Source organism: Macaca mulatta, chromosome 6, assembly GCF_049350105.2.
Source record: "Macaca mulatta isolate MMU2019108-1 chromosome 6, T2T-MMU8v2.0, whole genome shotgun sequence".
NCBI classification, from domain to species: Eukaryota; Metazoa; Chordata; class Mammalia; order Primates; family Cercopithecidae; genus Macaca; species Macaca mulatta.
Window position 1 is genome coordinate 3917373 of NC_133411.1, and position 19585 is coordinate 3936957.

General features: G+C 39.2%; 1 pseudogene; it reads right to left on the reverse strand.

The window, feature by feature from the left end:
• Nucleotides 1–263: 263 nt before the first annotated feature.
• Nucleotides 264–1442, reverse strand: LOC696182 (3-hydroxyisobutyryl-CoA hydrolase, mitochondrial pseudogene; annotated as a pseudogene).
• Between the last annotated feature and the right edge of the window lie 18143 nt (nucleotides 1443–19585).

Sequence of the window (19585 nt, forward strand, 5' to 3'; positions counted from 1 at the left end):
AGGCATGAGCCACCACACCCAGCCAGGATAAACATAACTTTTTTTATAGCTAGTTCCAACAAAGCTTTATTTGTGAACTCTGATATTTCATATAATTTTCATGTCATGAAATATTAGTCTTTGATTTCTTTTCCCAACCATTTAGCAATGTGGAAACATTCTTAGTTTGCAGTGCATATAAAAATAGGCAGCAGGCTGGATTTGGCCTATGTACTGTAAATTGCCAACCCATGGTACAGAATATACCTGGAAAGCCTGTCACCTCAAAATTTCAAATCATTGCTTCACAAAGATTTAAAGTGATTATTCAAATCTTCATCAGTAACTTGTTTTAGATCAGCTGGTTTCCATTTTGGACTCCGGTCTTTATCAGTTACAACAGCCCTAACGCCTTCATAAAAATCATGACCTCCCATGCAAGCTCGACTTAGCCAATACTCCATAGTTAGTACTTCTTGCAAGGTCTTTGAAGACCCCTCCATGAGTTACCTTTGTGTGATCTTTAGAGATGATGGAGACATTCTATTAATTACCTTCAATTGCTCTAGGGCAAAAGATGAACCATCTTGCTGTAAGTTTTCAATAATTTGTCCCACAGTATTGGCTGAAAAGCAACTGTTTATTTTGCCCATGTGTTCCTCAAGTATAAAAGGCTTGTCTCGATCAATCTTAGACTCCGTATGGTAATTTTCTAAGACAGCTGCAATATTTTCTTTTGAAGGATATTTCAAGGCTAACAAATCTTCCTCTAACATGCCCAACTTCTCAGAATCTACAGAGTGTGTAGCAATTCCTGCTCTGTACACATCTTCATTTTAATCTGAATCCTATTAATGCAAAGGAGTAACCAAGTTTTCCTTGAAGTCGTGGCAAGAAATAACCTCCACTCACATCAGAGAATAGTCCTACTGCCGTTTCTGGCGTGGCAAAAAGACACTTTTTGTACCCACTCGAAGCTGCCCATGGACTGAGAGACCAACTCCCCCATCCATTGTAGTTCCATGAATAACTGTAACATAAGGTGTGTAGCAAGAACCAAAAGCATTATTCAGCATAGATTCTTCTCTGAAGAAAACTAGAGCTATCTTCTGTTTTGCCTTTTCAGCTTCCGAGATCACTCTGAGATCACCCTCAGCACAGAAAGCCGTTCCTCCAGCTCCCTTTATAACGATCAGGAAAGTTTCAGGTTCTTGCTCCCACTTCTCTAGTTGTGGATAAATCTGCCAAATCCTATTAAGAGTCAGTGCATTTAGGAACTTTGGTCTGTTTAGTATTAGGATTCCTGCACACCCTTTTTTGTTTGTTTGTTTGTTTGTTTTTTCCACTAGCACGTCTTCTGCTGCATCTGTGTGCTTGGACTTTCTCAAATGGTGCAGTATGGTATTAATCCTTTTGAATGCATTAAACCTCGACATGAGCGTCCACACCTCCTGCTGCCCCATCGCTAAATACTCGAGAGTTAACGCAGCAGAGCAAGAAGCACCCAGACATTTCCAGCACCTCCAAATACAGCTTTTTATATGCATTGGGAAAATCAAAAATTTGTGTGACTTGCTTTATTACAGTGGTCTGGAACCACTCAGCTCTGAAGTATGCCTGTATATACACTCGTGTGTATCTATAAACATGTAAATCCTGTGTAAACATATGTGTGCACCTATAGATGTGTAAGGCCTGCATCCACAGGTATGTGCACCTGTAGACATGTAAGGCGTATGTATACATATATACATGTCAGCTGTGAGAGTGGACTTCACTAATTGCTAATGAACAGAACATGTCAGAAATGATGGAATGTCACTTCCAACATTAAGTATTAAAAGATTCTGATTTTCCACCTTGAGTCTCCTTTCTCTCATTATCCTCCAGTCACTGATCTGGGGAAAATTAGCTGCCAAGGTTTCCCTGAGACCAGTGACCTGAGGTCATGAGGCGACCTTGTGTACAGGCTCACGTGGTGAGAGTGAGGCTGGTCAACAGCCAGGTGAGTGGGCTTGGAAGCCGGTCCCTGTCCCTGTTGAACACTTAAAACAAATCCTCTAATTGTTCAAGTTCAATATTGAAAGGCGAATTAGACTAAGCTTATTACGTATAGGTATTTAACTTTTCTACTTTCTTTCTATTTAATCTGTTAGTTTCTGAATTTTAAGTTACTGTCTCTTACAATGACTGAGAAGTTTCTACTTTATGTACATTGTGTGTTTTTAAGTTGTTATGTGCAGAAAAGTTTATGACTGACATGTCTTCTTAATGCATTATTCCTTTTATTGTATAAATAACCCGTTTTGTCTCTTTGTTATTTTCACCCTGACTTCTAATTTACTTTCTGTCAATACCTCCAGTTGCTAGCTTTTTATTAGCATTGGATTGGCATCCATTTCCCATCCCATTCTTTTCAACCTCTGTATGAAAGTTGTGCCTTGGTGCATCTCTTCTGTTGGTGCATAATTGGATGTTTTAAACCCAATTTGTAAGATTCTCTCTTTGGCTACATGAACAGAACTCATATTTATTATGAGTACTGATCTGCTTTACTTTTCTGCCAAATAGTTTATTTCTAGATATTATATTTCCCATTTTATTCTTTCCTCATAAATGTCATTGTTTTTAATTGATCATGTTTTCTCAGTTACTTTCCAACCTCTCTCTAATTATATTCAAAAATACAATTTTTTTCAAGCATCATTATTAAGGCGTCACTTTCGATGTGGTGATTTAGTGGGGGCTGTTGAGTAAAATTGCTATGAACATTCACATGCAAGCTTTTGTTGGATTATGTTTTCATTTATCTTAGGCAAATACGTAGGTGTACAAGCACCATGCCATATGCTTAGTGTATGTGTGACTTTGTAAGAACCTTCCAAACTGCTTGCCAAAGGGCTGTCTCACTTGACATTTCCACCAGTGAGGTGTAGCATTCGTACCAACACTTGCTACTCGTTATATTTTTCAGCTTTGTAACTTTAGCTAGTCCAGTGGTTTTGTGCTAATATCTTCTTGAGATTTTAATATGCATTTCTCTGACAACATGGCAAACATTTTTCTCATGTGCTTATTGGTCATTTATGTATCTTTTGTTTATAAATGACATGTTGAAATACTTGCCAACATTTTGAAACAATCTAGTTTTTCAATATATTCTTAAGTTATGAGAGTTCTTTACATATTTTGGGTGCCGGACCTTGGTCTGAAATATGTATTATGAATATTTCCACCAATATATGGCTTATCTCATTTAAAAAAAAGTCTAAGAAGAGAAGTTTTCTATTTTGTTGAAGTTTAAATTATCAGTTTTTTTTTTTAATTTGGGATTTAGCTTTTTGCATCATATGCAGGAAATTTATGCTAGCCTCTATGTCACAAAGATTTTCTCCTCATTTCTTCCAGAAGTTTTGTAGTTTATAATTTTAGATTTAGGCCTATGACTCGTTTCAAGTTTTTTTGGTGTGTGTCTGACAGGTGCTGGTTTGTTTGTTTTGCTTTTGTTGTTTTTGTGCTTTAGCTGATATCCAGTTGTTCTAGTACTATTTGTTAAAAAGATTATCTTTTCCCCATTAACTTGACTGGAAAATCAACTGAACCCTGAAGTGCACATCGATTTGTAGGCTATTAACTTTATTCCATTGATCTGCATGTGTCTTTCAAAGTGGGTATCACATTGACTTTGTTACTGAGGCAGACATGGAAGTCAGCTGGTGTAAGTTCGTCAGCTTTGCCCTAGCTGTGTTGGCTCTTCCAGATTCTCTGCATTTTCATAGAAGTTTTAGAATAATCTGGTCATTTTCTACTAAAATGTCTGTTGGGATTTTGATTTCAATGACTCTATTGATTAATTGGGGGAAAATTGATATCACAATATTGAGTCTTCCCATCAATGAACATGATATTTCTTGCCATTTACTTAGATTTATTTAATTTCTCCCAGAAATATGCTGTAGTTTAGCATATAATATGGCACATATTTTGACATTTTTATTCTTACATAGGTTTTGATGCTGTTGATAATGGACATTTAAAAAATTCATTTTCCAATTGCTCATTGCTAGCAGAGAGAAATATCATTAACTATTATATGTTGACCTTTTGTTATATGACCTTGATACATTAGTCAGTTAATTCTAGCAGCTTTTGTAGATTCTTTAGAATTTTCTACATCCAGAGATTATGTTATGTACAAATAAAGGCAATTTTATTTCTTTCTTTGCAATGTGTATGACTTTTGCTTCTTTTTCGTGCCGTATTGCACTGGATAGAAGCCCCAGGACAATACTGAGAAGAAGTGGTGGGAGCAGACGTTGCCTTGCCCCTGATTATAGGGAGGAAAGCATTGTTTTTCATCATTAAATATGTTGTTAATTGTAGACTGACTGTATATGTTCTTTATTGGATTGAGGATGTCCCTTTCTCCCCTTATTTTGTTGAGAGCTTCAATTTTGTCAAATGCTTTTCTCTTTTTTTCTTCCGTAAATTCGGGTAATCAGGTAGTTTTTCTTCTTTATTTGTTAACAAGGTGAATCATGTTAATCAATTTTTGAATGTTAATTAATCCCAAATTTTGGGGATGAACTCTATTCAGTCACAATATATTTTATTTTTATGGCTAGGTTTAATTTGCTAATATTTTATAAAAGAATTTGCATATTCAATGATAGCTATTGTTCTGTATGTTTCTTGAGATATTTTCGTCCGGTTTTGGTAATTTGGTATCAAGGTAGTTTGGCCTCATAAAATAAATTAGGAAACTTCTCTATTTTCTAAAAATAAAATGTATATTATTATTTATTCCTTAAATGATTGATAGAATTTACTACTGAAGTCATATGAGCCTGGAGTTTTCTTTGTAGGAAGGTTTTTAAATTTTTTTTTTTTAGATAGATACAGAGCTATTCAGACTTAATTTTTTTTCTTATCTGTGGTATCTTTAAAAAGTTTCCCCACTGTATCTAAGTGGTTGAATATATTTGCATAAGTCTGTCTCTTTATAATCCTTCCTCATAACCTTTTTATGCCTCTAGGATCTGTGGTGGTATGTATTCATTGACTCCCGGTAGTGGCAATTTATATCTGTTCTTCTCTTTTTCTTGTTCAGTCAACTAAAAGTATATAAATTTTATTGATCCTTTCAAAGAATGACCTTTTGATTTTATTGTTTTTCCATTTTTATTTTATTAATGGCAGATCTGACTTTTATTATTTTCTCCTCTTATTTTGAGTTTGCTTCGATATTCATTTTTGTCAGTTTCTTAAGGTAGAGGTTTAGGCTACTGAATTTAGACTTTTCCCATTTTTCAAACAAAGCATCTAATGCTATGCATTTTGTTTTAAGAACTGCTTTAGCTGAAGCCTGCAAAGTTTTACACGTTGCATTTTTAGTTTACATTTTATTCAGCTTTTTATTATAATAAAATATATTCTGTATGTCTTTCTATATATTATAATATTTCTTGTCCTAAAGCCTACTTTATCTATACTAAGATAGTCACTTCAACTTTCTTATGATTAGCTTTTGCATTTTATACCCCTTTCTGTCATTTTATTTTAACCTGGTTCTGTCTTTATATTTACAGCTTATTTCTTACAGACAGAATAATTAGAGTATTGCTTTTCTATCATCTAATAGTCTCTTCCTTTTAATTAATGTTTTTACATTTTTTATATTTAGTGTAACTATTACTATGATTTGATTTAAATCAACCTGTTGCTGTTTGTCCCATCTGTTTTTTACTTCTTTGTCTTTCTTTTTTTGCATTTTTTTATTTTGACATTATAAAATTATTTCAATTTATCACAATTATCATCTTACTAGTTATACCTCTTTATAATTATATATAATTTTAGTGGTGTCTGGTGTTTACAATATGCAACTTTAACTCAATGAAATACACCTTTAAATGTTATATCTCAATGTATATAATGCAAGACTTTTATAAGAGTGTGATTCCATTTCCCATTGTCATATATCTTATTTACACATATAAACCTCATAATGCAGTATTACTTTTTGCATTAAATGATCAGTTATTTCTAAAAATTTCAAAAGTGGAAAAAATAATCTTAATACTTAGTTGCACATTTATCATTTTGGGTGCTCTTTTTTTTTTATAGATCCAAGTTCTGAACTGATTTTTCTTAATTTCAGCATAAAGTTGTGAAGTTTTTTTCCTATTAACATTGTAGTTCATATCTACTTGTGATAATTGGATTTCTTTACTCAAAAAAAAGTTTGCCTTATGTTTGACAACTATTTCCCTGGACATAGAACTATAGGTTGACTTTTTTTTTTTTCTTTGCAACACTTTGTAGATTGTTTTCATTGTCTTTTGGCTTTCATTGTTTCTCTTAGGAAATCTGTAATCATTCTTATCTTTGTCTCCACTGTTCATGTTTTCTCACCCTCTAATCCCTGGCTGCTTGCAGGGCTTTCTTTGTACTTATTTGACTGGGCTTTTGTGAGCTTATTCTACCTGTGTGTTCATAGTTTACATCAATTTGGAAAAATATTAATCTTTATTTATTCAAGTGTATTTCTGACCTCTTTTCTAATTCAGGGACTCCAGATGTACTTCTATTAGATTGTTTAATGTTTTCCCATTGGTCCCTGAGATTCTAGTGTTTTTCCTCCCTCTCTGTGCTTATTTTTTTTAAATATATGATGCATTTTTATCTCTTTTGGTTATCTGATTTGTCTTCTGCAGTGTATAGCTCTATTTATTTTTGATGGTTGCATTGTATTCTATCTCATGAAAGTAGAATATCATAATTTATTCACCCATTTTTCTAATTAGGGCACTACATTATTTCCAATTTCTTGCCATTTGCAATGTTCGTGCAACAAATATCATTGTACATATATTTTCACTTAATTTATTTCTATGGGATAGAGTCCCAGGTCTGGGATCTTTGGGCTAAAGGAATACTTATTTACTTTAAAAATTATTTACCCTTCCAATCTTCCTCACTTTTCAAATCCTCTGACTCAAACATTTCTAGTTGCTTATATACATATAATTTACACAAAATAATTAATATGATAATTTTATATGTTTTATTTTAGTGCAGTCATTTCTTTTCTTTTTCGTCTCTGCTTTGTTATCATCTCCCCTTTTCCTCTGCCCTCTGAGTGACACTTTTCTGTAGTATTTAATCTGCTAAATCCATCTAGTGAGTTCTCATCTCAGATATTGACTTTTTTACCTCTAGAAGTTCTATTTGGTTCTTGTGTATATTTCTATTAGGTTTTGAGTGAGAGAAGCACAACATGGACAATTGGCTGTAGTTATACATCAAAGACCTAAACCAAACAAATAACAAAACCTGCATGTATTTGTGTGTAATAACAGCTGCATAGTATTTCGTAAAATATATACCAGATGGCCTAGAGGTAGAAGATACAATGCTATCATAAGTAATGCCCAAATCAATATTTGTGTGCCAGAATATATGTGCATAAATTTCTCTATGGTTGACAGTTAAGTGGAAAACTGGAGTTATAAGACCTTGCTTATGAACTCTCCTAATACCATCTGAATCTGGTGGTGATGGTGATGATGATGAAGACACAGGTATTTGATTACTGAGTCAATTTTTTAAAGTGTGTAGATTTATTTATGTTTGCTATTTCTTCTGGCCTCTGCTTTAGAAGTAAACATTAATCTTGTAGTTTGTCCATTTCATCTAAGTTTTCAAATCTGATTTAGGAAACCACTTAGTCTAACCCAAGCAGGAAAGGAATTCTTGCAACAACACAGAGTTTTGTGGAACTCAAGAGCAGAAAGGTAGTCAAAGCTCAGGAAGGGCCTGGAACTAGGAGCTGAAAAGCTTTCAGCATGGTTTTCCATCTCTTTCCTCTTCCTCTTGGTTTTGTTTCTCTTCTTTTGCAAGATGGCTGGCTTTCTCTACTTTTTAATCCTCTACTTCTTCTAAGCAGCCAATTCACATGTTACAGTTCCACCCAAACCCTGAGAATAGATTGGTATTTCCCCATCCAAATCAACATTCCCAGGAAGGAGAATCTGGCTCACAGTGGCCACGAGTCAACTTCATCTCAGACAGGAGCATGAACAACAGACATGGGTGCCAGTTTCCCGTGGACATGTTTCCCGTAGGAAAGGCGGGAGTCTCCCTTTCTATACCTGCTTCTCAGTCAATTAGATTGCGTGAGTCACTGGAACTAAGCAGTATGATGCATTTAGCACATCTCCACTCTCCAGAATTATTAACCTGAAAGTATTTTTTTCTAAATCAAATTTTATAGGAAAATAAAGTTTTAATTCATTAAACAACTGAAAAATATTAGATGTTTATTACATGACATTCAATATTATCTTTAGTATAAATAGAAAAATGTTACCCAGTACATAAATATTTTCCTTGTTTAATATTCAATTAGTAAATTCAAGTAAATAATCGTCATTAGCCAGAGTAACTATGCTTCATTTGCTGTGCTAAACGTTCCTTAATAGATCAGACATATGACACTGTATTATTTCTCTTTATAAAAGTTCCATTTGGCACCTTTTAGCAGATCTCTGGGTTCTGTCTGCAATGGAAAAAAAACAATATATCTGATATAGATGAAAATTTTCAAACACTAAATATCAGTCTCTTAGCAACCATAGAAATTTAAAGAGTTCACTTTCTCAATACCCATTGAGAAGTGTCAATAATTAAATGTTTCCTAAAAGAAAGAGATTCAGTACATCTGCTTGGGAGAGTCTTGTGGGAGGCTCACATGATGTATGGCCTCAGCCCACATCATGACACTTAGCCATGGAACTGCGATATGTGTCCTGCCTTCGTAGCTGTCTGGGTGACAAGCTGTGGGTCGGGATTTAGGATGGTGTTTACTGGGCTCTTAGGTACCTTCCTCTGAGAGAGTCCCATCTGTAATAATTTTACCCTTCAATGTAGTATTACGTGCCTGCAAAAGTGATATTTCTGAGGATTGATACTCCAATACATCATAATCTGAAGGTTTTTAAGTTTATACTTTGTGTTCTGAACTAAGCAGATAACAAGAGCTAACAAGAGCTCACTTAGTCATTTCTCTGATAAAGTTATCTTCGAAGACTAGGACAATTTTGCAAATATTATTCTACTGCCAGCATTTAGTATTAAAAAGTGTCTAATTTGAAGGAAAATTTTCTTTGTTTCTTTCTTTTTTTTTTTTCTTTTTTTTGAGACAGAGTTTCGTTCTTGTTGTCCAGGCTGGAGTGCAGTGGCGCAATCTCGGCTCACCGCAACCTCTGCCTCCCGGGTTCAAGTGATTCTCCTGCCTCAGCCTCCTGAGTAGCTGAGATTACAGGCATGCACCACCACCTCGGCTAATTTTGTATTTTTAGTAGAGATGGGGTTTCTCCATGTTGGCCAGGCTGATCTTGAACTCCCGACCTCAGGTGATCCACCTGCCTCGGCCTCCCAAAGTGCTGTGATTACAGGTGTGAGCCACTGCCCCGGCAAAGGAAAATTTTCAAATGAGAATTAAGAGTGCTGATGCTTTGCAGAGGACGCCAAGTGACCTGAAACATCACCTTTGATTATTTCTAACAAGAGCACATCGTTTTAGCTTCTTGGAGTGGTTCGTAATTGGTTTCTAATTTGGGTTGACCCTGGAATACAAAAGAACCTCTCTGCTATTTTCTGACGTCATGAAAAGCAGTGGTGTCTTCCATTGCTCCGACTGTCTCTGAGTGCTTGCCCACGAAGCTGCAGGTGTGTGGGAGTCTGGCAGGTGCACAGTCAGCAGGTGCGGGAGGCCCTGCTCTCTTGAGGTTTCTGTTTCTAGGGAAGCAGAAAGCTCTGTACCACTCAGGCCCTGTGGCCCTGTGCCTTCTGAGTGTGTCTTCCTTTACTCTCTGGCATGACTATTGATCTGGGTGGGGATAGCAGCAGATGTGTTGCTACCTGAGAATCAAGATCCATATGGAATTTTCATTGAGCTAGCTGGGGGCGCACTCATGAGATCACATTTGCTACGGAACAATGAAGGGCAGCTACCTAGGTGAAAACAAAACCCACAATGAAAACTTCAAATTGTCAGACAGGTGAGGAATCATGAATCTCTAAACAGGAATATATGTAGAAATGATTTAGGGTTTTTGGTTAACTAGAAATTCCCCATAAGTCAGCCATGGTGAAGATTCTAGTGTCATCTGATGTCTTCTTAGCCCTTGTTCATGAATACCTGGTGTCTATTCCTGGACCAGGAGGGCAGGAGTGCTTATCAGGCAGTACCTGAATAAGATGTTGGATATGAGGCTGTACATTTAAAGATGAGAATGCCTGGGGTCAGGGGCGTGCCACTGAAGGAGATAGGATAGAATGATACTGTTATTAAAAATAAAATATGAGATAAATTGACACAGGTAGGATTTACCCTGAGAGATTTATTTTTGGGCTTCTTCAAGATATTAATTACTCAGGAATCGAACAAGCCTCTTTGTGAAAAGATCTTATGCATAAGGCCATTGCGTTTGGGAAATTTGGAGGAAGACCTTGCATTGAGCTTGAAGTACAGACAATTGTAAGGAGGATATGAGACAGAAGTGGTTTATCAGAACGATGATGACGTGTAACTAAATTCCAAAGACTGAGTCAACCATTCCTGAGAAGTAATTGTAGCTAAAGGATTTTGTTCTTCAAGTACCTACTACATTGTGCGTGTTTATGTGTGTTTGTGTATGTGTGTGCCTGTGTGTATAGACATTCTGATAACTTTTACAAAAGATAAATCTAAAAGCGTCAGTAAGAACAACAATCACATCGTATTTTCCAGAAATAAAATTTAGACTAGGTGTTAAGGCAAGCAGATCCTCAGAATCCAAGGCTTTTTTTTTTTTTTTTTCCTTTGGAATATTGCTCTGTCACCCAGGCTCAAATGCAATGGTGTGATCTCGGCTCACTGCAACCTCTGCCTCCCGGGTTCAAGTGATTCTACTGTCTCAGCCTCCTGAGTAGCTGGGATTACAGGCATGCACTCTCACGCCCGGCTAATTTTTGTATTTTTAGTAGAGCCAGGGTTTCACCATATTGGCCAGGCAGGTCTCGAACTCCTGACCTCAAATAATCTGCCTGCCTAGGTCTCCCAAACTGCTGGGATCACAGGCGTGCGTCACTGTGCCCAGCTGGCTCTCTGTTTTATGGAAGGGTTTGTCTAACAGTTTGTTCCTGCAGCAGGAGACGGGAAGTCCCAGCAACCTTCTCCTTCGGCCCTGGGTGGACGTAGCTTCTGGCTCCTGCTCACGTGTCCGGGGTGTCCAGCGTCGGAATCTGTCACCAAGGAAGCCACGTCTAAGATCAGGCGCACGCTCTTCTCTCCCCCAGGAACAAACTCCTCCGTGATTTTGCATCACAGCCAAATTTCTCTGTGGGCGGTTGTGATCACGTGAGGGGGAGTCCAGCCATTTCCCAGGCATCCTGGGGCGGGGAGGGAATGTGATATGTGACAACGTGATAGATTCTCCGGTTAGAGGGGTTGGGGCCTGAAGATCATGGCAGGAAATCATCAGGCTACATAAATAAATGAATGAATGAACAAATGACCAATTAAATAAATCAACTACCTGGAATCACTTGCAGCGACTATCGAAAGCTGCTGTTTGTATTTTTATTTTACAGCACTGGTAATTGCTTTTTTTTTTGTGGTACACTATGGCTATGATAGATTTTTCCCCTATAATTATAATTTCAGTAAATTTTTGCAATTGTTAAAATACTGCATTTTTAAAGAAATCCAGCTGTCTTTCCCTATTGAGCAGATCTTGGTTTTCTGTTGTTAATTCGATTGTGTTTTCCACTCTGGGTGCCCAACTCCAAGAACTCTTTACAGGGGCGGATTTATGATGGATGCCAGCTGGTCTGATAGAAGGAAACAGATATTGATTTTTAATATTTTCTCCCAACTTGTTTACTCTAGGATAATACAGCAGCTGTGTGGCAGCTTGTCTCAGAGTGGAAAGGATTATTACCTCTGCCTTTTGATGAGATAAATTACCTAGGATGACTTGAATGGCTAAAGGGGATACTTTGATGTTATGTCGCTTCATTTACCCTTATGACTAAATGATTATTGATTTTATATTTTTAAGCTCTTGAAACGTGAAAATAAGTTGGTGGAGAAGGCCGGCTGTGTTAGTTTTATTAATTTATTTCTGCAGGGCATAATTCACTTTGGACCAGGTTGTGAAGGTTTTGGGTTCATGACCGGCTGCAGATACAGTTGCAAAGAAATGGCTTATTTATATAGTCATTGCAAGTAGTCCCAAAATCAATACAGTCTGGGATTGGATGATTAAACTCAGTCCCTTTGTGGGATTCATTCCTGTAGCTGCTGCTGCAATCATGTTGACTGCAGCAGATCCATGTGATCAAGTCTACAAATAGCAAGTTTGTTCAAGTTGAAATATTACTTTTTTGCTCATCTTTTTTTTTATCTGCTGTGTTCACTCAATGACATTTTAACAGCCTGGGGGGGAAACAGTTGATTGACTGCTTCAATGAAATCAGTAATCTGCATTAAAAGAGTCGCCTCTAAGGACTTCTAGAATGTCCGTGGGTGGATTCACGCAGACTTTGATCGGAGGTCCCAGACTGCGCTGGATTTAGTTGTGGGCGCGTCCACCAGCAGCAGGAGTCCAAGGTGTAGGCTAAACCTTTAGCTGCTCCATGTGGTTTAGAATGACTTGGTGTCTCTGTGTGTGCGGGGCTCACTCTGTACATTTCTGTGAAATGTTGCTTTTTTTAATCACCATTTGACACGTTGGCACTCTTCTACATTATCTGAAACACTCCCATATCACTCCATTTCATCGATTACTCCTGATACAAGAGCAGAAATGCTGTCTACACAGAATCAGGTTCTGTTTTGATTTTTTTGTAATTTTCCCTCAATTTATTTTCATACATTTTAAACATAATTTCCTATGTCATATTTATTCCTTGTTGGTAAAATTTTGTTTGATTACTGAGACTCGGGCATCTCTTGAGTTTAACGTTTGAAATCAGGAGTTTCAATTTTTATAATCTTCCCTGCTTGCCCTCTACTCAGTCACAAGAATACCTAATGCAGTGGGGAAATGGAAGCAGGAAGGACTGATTTTCTGAGAAGATTTTGCGTTTATTTACTCAGTCTGTCAAAGACCAAAGTTAGCCAAAGCCAGAGATTCATGGTCTTGATGGAAGCTAAGTCTTTATTTTCAGTCTAGCAAAGTTTTCAATCTGGCAATTTTCCTTCCCTGTCCTTCATCCACACCCCAATTATTGGGCTTTGAGAGTTTGAAGAGATGGATGAGCAATGGTCACTAGTCTTGTCCTGGGATGTTTTAAGAGTCAAAAATTTATGTATCAACTGGGCGCGGTGGCTCACACCTGCAATCCCAGCACTTTGGGACTTTGGGAGGCCGATGCAGGTGGATCACTTGAGGTCAGGAGTTCGAGACCAACTGACCAATATGGTGAAACCCTGTCCCTATAAAAATAGAAAAATTAGCCAAGCGTGGTGGTGGGCACCTGTAATCCCAGCTACTCAGGAGGCTGAGGCACGAGAATCACTTGAACCCTGGAGGCAGAGGTTGCGGTGAGCCAAGATAATGCCACTCCACTCCAACCTGGAGGACAGAGAGAAACTCCATCACAAAAAAAAAATAGAAAACAAAAGAAAAGAAAATTATGTATCAGTGGAATTTGATATATTACTTTTAGTCTTGGCAATTTATTTCGGATAAAGCTACGTGCTTATAGAACTTAATACCTGTTACCTGAGAAATCTGTGCTATATCCATTCAGGAAACAATTGTGAGACATTTCACATTCAACATAGGACTTCTCAATGTTGTAAGTAATGGTAGCGTGTTCGTATGGAGTTAAAAAAAGGTGTAAAACATTTTTTGAACTTTATTCAGTGGTCATGTATAATTAATATGCAGTAAATTATATGGCTCCAGTTTAAAGCTTGTTTAAATGCATAGAATTTGAAGTAGAATGAAGAAATAAAATAACTTTTGGAGTGCTGTAATGTAATATGTTGATCAATGTTATAGGGGAGTGGTGAATATTTAATTAATCACCTTTTGACAATTATTCACACTGGTCGGAATCAAGGTCTCCATTAAAGCCGAAGAATAGCTTCATTACAGATGACCCATAAAAGTGTCAACTGCTGGCTGCGAGGACAAGTAATTTCCTTTCCCTTTAAAACCATTAGATGGAATGATGAGGGCGGAGAGGGTGATGGAGTGCATAATCGTGTGATTACAAAGAGAAGCTCAAACAGTAAATTTGACAGCTACGTTGGAGGGGAAGAGGATAAGGGTTATAAAGTGACAGCTGTATTCCTTCAAAGTGCTTTTAATTTTACAAGAGGACAAGAATGGCAGCTTTCTGGTTTTCGCTGGACATTTCTCTTCGCCTCATCGTGTGTGTTTAGGATTTAGTCGTGCCAGGCTTTTGGCACTGGTGGATGTAAATAGAGGGATAATGCTGACGTTTTTCACAGTACCTCTCTAGATGGCTCTCAACAGATGGAAAATGCATCCGCTGCCCCCTTGATTAATGGCTGGGAAGCTGGCCCTCCTGGAACTGCGTCTGGACAGCAGAGAGGGACCCATACGTCAACAGAATCTGTACACGCGTTTCCAGGCTTGGCTTCGAGGACTCAGAAAAGATTCATCATCGAGGCTCCTGTTCAGCCTGAGAACCATCTCAAAAGTTGATAACTGCTTACATTTCACTGAATCCATTTCTTAACTTTTCAATATTGGCCAAGAACCCTGACGTTGATCAACTTTCAGACGTCGAGATAGGTCTCTGGGTTTCAGAAATTCTTGCAGATTTTTTTCCTGAGTGAAAAATATTTTCCTTCCCAAATGACTCAGTTGTGAAAATTCATTTATGAGAATGTCAAGATTCCACGGCCTTGGAGAAAATGATACAAAATAGACTCATTTTGATGACTCCCCTCCTCCCCACCACACCGACAGTAGGCACATTTGCTGTGAGGACCAAAACAGCTTCAAGGGATCAAAGCTGTTAGGCATCAAAGCTGCCAGGTTGAATTCTCTGTGTTGTGAAAAGTGTTTTAGACCCTTGAATTTAATTGTCCGTGTAAGTGGACTCCTTAGCTTAAGTCTGGCAAAATGCAAAGGACTAGGACTGATTTGAAAATAAACATCACCTGAAGATACTTATGTTTTCAAAAGTTCAGGGCATTTTGACCACCACTACGGTTTGTTTCTTAAACCTCCTCTTTATTTCTTTGAACCTCGTTTATTTGAAGATCCTACACCCATGGGCAACCTGGCTGTAGTGCACACACCTACACACACAAGTTCAAGTGGCCACTTTTAAAACTAATGGCTATTGACTCTGGTTGGGAATTCTGTGATGTTATCTCGCCTGTAAAGACTTCGCGGTATGCCGTTTACATTGTATCTGGTGATTGTATAATCATTATTGATTTTCCCTGTGTGTAGTACCGATGTCAAACAACCTCATATATTTAAATGGTGATTATTTCAGTTATATATCTACTATTAGATAAGATCAAAGGTAGTTAAATGTGCGGTAGATGGGGGAAAGATGGCATAATGTACTTGTGCCTCTACCTTTGCTATTATACAACTCAACAACAATTGACAGCATTTAATAATTAACTTTCTAAAACGTGTTGAGATTTTGGGCCTGCGGAAGAATGAACCTTGGCAGATGGAGGGAAAGTGTCAAGACCCACAGCTCAAGGCCTCATGGCTCCGGGAATGCAGGCAGCAGGATGAATGGCTTTTCAAAGGTCTTGGGAAATCATTCTGGGTGCTTAATTTGTGCCTTGTTTTTGTACAAATACTTTTGAAGAAACGAGAAACAAACTTAGACCGATGTGTAATTTCCCCCAGGATGTAATCACGGTTAATCCTAAGAGCAGGATTCCCTGGGAGCCCCACCTCGGGGGAGGAAGCGGGCCTGTTCAGGTCCATCTCCGAGGCAGTGTGATTATTTTATTAATGATCCAATGGTATTCTGTACATGCTGGGGGAGGAGAATCTCTGCTCTGGCACATTTATTTGAGGGCACACCAAGCTGGTTTTGTTGTTGTTTTTTCTTGCTGCAGAAATTTTCTTAACAACATTTTCATTTTCCAAAATACATTTTGAGTTACAGCTTTTGGAATTCCTTATAACACACACACATACATATTTATTATTTTTACAATTATTAAGACTACATGTAAGACAATCTAATGAAAGTTTGTGGCAACTGGGAAAGACAGCTCCATGAAAAACAAATTCTAATATGAGGCTTCACACACATGCAACCCATCTAGACTTGTTGGAAAGTCTTGGTCGCCGCTGTCTTCATGTGCCCAGCTTGTGCCGTCACGGTCGGCCCTCCTTTCCTCCCTGGTTCTCCTCCTCTGAGAGGCTGGGAGGGCTGGACTGACTGCCGAGTAGGCTTAGTGGGCCGGATTGGGGGCTTTTCTGCTGGGTGGAGGTCCGGGTGGAGGACAGATGGTTTGTGGCTTCACTGGCTTCATTAGAGGTATTATGCAGTGTATCTCCTAGGACCTCGTAATTTTTTTTCTTTTACACAATGTACATTAGGAGTTATCCTGTTAGTTAAGGCAGCTAGTGGAACACCACCATAACAACAATAACAAAAACCAGAACAATGCAAGGTTATTTCAGGAAACAGGAAATTCATTTTTTTTTTTTTTTTTTTTGAAATGTGGTGTCACTTGTCACCCAGGCTGGAGTGCAGTGGTGCAATCATTGCTCATTGCAGTCTCAAACTCCTGGGCTCAAGCTTCTTGAGTAGCTGGGACTACAGGCCTGAGCCACCATGCCTGGCTGATTATTTTTATTTTTTTAGTAGAGACAGGGTCTCATTATATTGCCTAAGCTGGTATCAAACATCTGGCCTCAAGTGATCCTCCCATCTTGTCCTCCCAAAGTGCTGGGATTGCAGGAGTGAGCCACCACCCGTCTCACAAATTATAACGTCAGATTTATTAGCTTGAATGATTTATTTTAATGGAACAGTTCACATTTTCAGATGAAAAGAGTTTCGTGAGAAATGTACCAAGATATCTTCTTTTAAGTTTTCCAAAATGCTCTTTGGATTTAGTCTTTTTTCTTTTTGAGACAGAGTCTCGCTCTGTCGCCCAGGCTGGAGTGCAGTGGCATGATCTCAGCTCACTGCAACCTCCGCTTCCCAGGTTCAAGCGATTCTCCTGCATCAGCCTCCCGAGTAGCTGGGACTACAGGCTTCCACTACCACACCAAGCCAATTTTTTTGTATTTTTAGTAAAGACGGTGTTTTACCATATTGGCCAGGATGGTCTCGAGCTCCTGGCCTTGTGATCCACCCACCTTTGCCTCCCAAAGTGCTGGGATCACAGGCATGAGCCACCGTGCCCAGCCTGGATTTAGTTGTATGTAAAATCGAACAAGACCTGATGAGGAAGAGGAAATCAACAGTGGTATTTCCCCGTGTCCTGTGGAATCCATTGTGTTGAAGGCGGCCCAGGGCCCCAGCAGTCGGTAGCTTGCACTGAGATTTTCCTGCATTTAGTGAATATTCTTCCCTGACACAGGCTGAATGTCTTTGTACCCCCAAAATCCGTACGTAGAAACCCTCACTCCCAAGGTGACAGTGTGAGGAGGTGGGGCTCTTGGGAGGTGATTAGGTCAGGGGGATGGAGCCCTTCTGAATGGGATTCAGGGTTCGAGGCCTTATCCAAGGGACCCCAAGGAGCTCCCTCATCTCTTCCACCATGTGAAGGCACAGAGAGAGGGCGCCCTCTGTGGACCAGGAAGCCACGGGGAAGCTGCAGGTGCCTTGACCTTGGATTTCCATGGTCCGGAACTGTGGGAAATACATTTTTGTTATTTATAAACCACCCAGTCTATGGTATTCTGTTAGAATAGTACAAACCGATGAAGACACTCTCTTATAGCCCCAACAAATGCCTCCCGCAAAAACCCACTGTTGTTTGACTGGAAGGGTCGCATCTAGACGTGTTTCTTGAATTTTCCTTGATTTCCTCAAACACCACATTCTAGCTGTGACATGAAAACTGGGCTTCACCAGATCCTCACCCACGTTTTACCTTGACAGGAGTGGAATAAAATATGATTTGGGTCATATTCTTGTCAAAATTCAAGAACCGTTCTCAGAACAGTTGATTACATTTTTATTTAATTTGGTGATTTTAACTGATTTCATGTTTAGTTTTGGAGTCAAATTCACAACTTTTACCCCTTAAGCTAATCTCATATAATGTTCAATGGCTTAATGTATTGCTTGCCAATGAGATGTTATTTTCTTTTAGTTGAGGTCAAGGTTGTCATATTGTAGAAAATCTTCTAAGTTTCAGGGAAATGTAAACTTTTCTCTGGGGAAATCTGATTGTGAAATATAAAATTTGCTGTGTTATGCAAAATGGCAGCTTCTTGCCCACAGAAAGATAGAAAGCCCAGTGGTCTTGTTAATGACAGTGGATGTGGTCCTGGAGTTCACGTTCTGTTCCCTGTGCTGGAGGAAGCCCTTTGGGAGTAACACGAGGCCCTTAGCCCAGTGCCCACTGAGTGCCTGCCAGATAGGGTGCTTGCTGTTGAGAATCGAGGCAGGAGCTGGATACAACTCTTGGCTATCAGAGAGTAGACTCCACACATCACTGGGATGTGATCTGTGCACAGTCAGTGGGATGCCAGGGTTGGGGAGAACAGGCCCCCTAGGGGGCTGGAGGTCTTCCTGGGGTTCGCTGGGCTGGCGGCACTGGGGCCTTCTCTGGAAGAGTCAGTGGCCGGCCTTGCAGCTTCAGCCTGGAACAGTAATGCCATCAGAGGTGACCTGCATGTCGTCCTAGGCCAGGTTTGTCCTGCAGCTGCCCGGACGAGGAAGCATTTCCAGGAGAACCTGCTTGGGCAGGGAAGGACCTAAAACCAGAGGGGCTGAGAGGGCAAAGCACCCCAGCAGACCTTACGGAGGGAACCAGGTCAGTGCCCCTGGGAGCTCAAGTAGGCCCAGCCTTGTCTGCATGATGAGTAATGGGGGTTGAGGCAGCCAGGACTTTCACACACCCCACTGCTCAACTGCTGCTTCCCCAGAGCATGTTGGCAATTCCCAGGCACTGTCAGTTCAGGCACAGCTGGCTCCAGAAGCCCACGGGCAGCCTCTGAGAGTGACACAGGAGTTGGCTGCTGGGCATGAAGAGAATCCTGGGGCTGGAGCAGGACGCTGGTGATGAGGCGTGCAGGGCTGTGGGTGAGCAACAGACAGTTCTCCTCACCTGATGGAGGGGAGAGATGCATTTCTCAGTAGCTTGGCTGACTGTATTCTCATTTTGATAGCAAACATACTTCCTATCTAAATTTCTAAAATGCTCATGAAATTTGATGACTTAAAAATCTGTTTAAATTAGCCATTTGAACATTTTGTTTATGTCAAACCAAATAACAAACACAGAAGAGTTTTCTGGTGCCAACGAGTGTCATGAAGAATGAGCATTGCAGTGTGAAATATGAGAGCCATGGTAAGCGATGGGTGAACTTGTGGAGGCAGAGGAAGTCATGAGTTTTTATTTTATTTATTTATT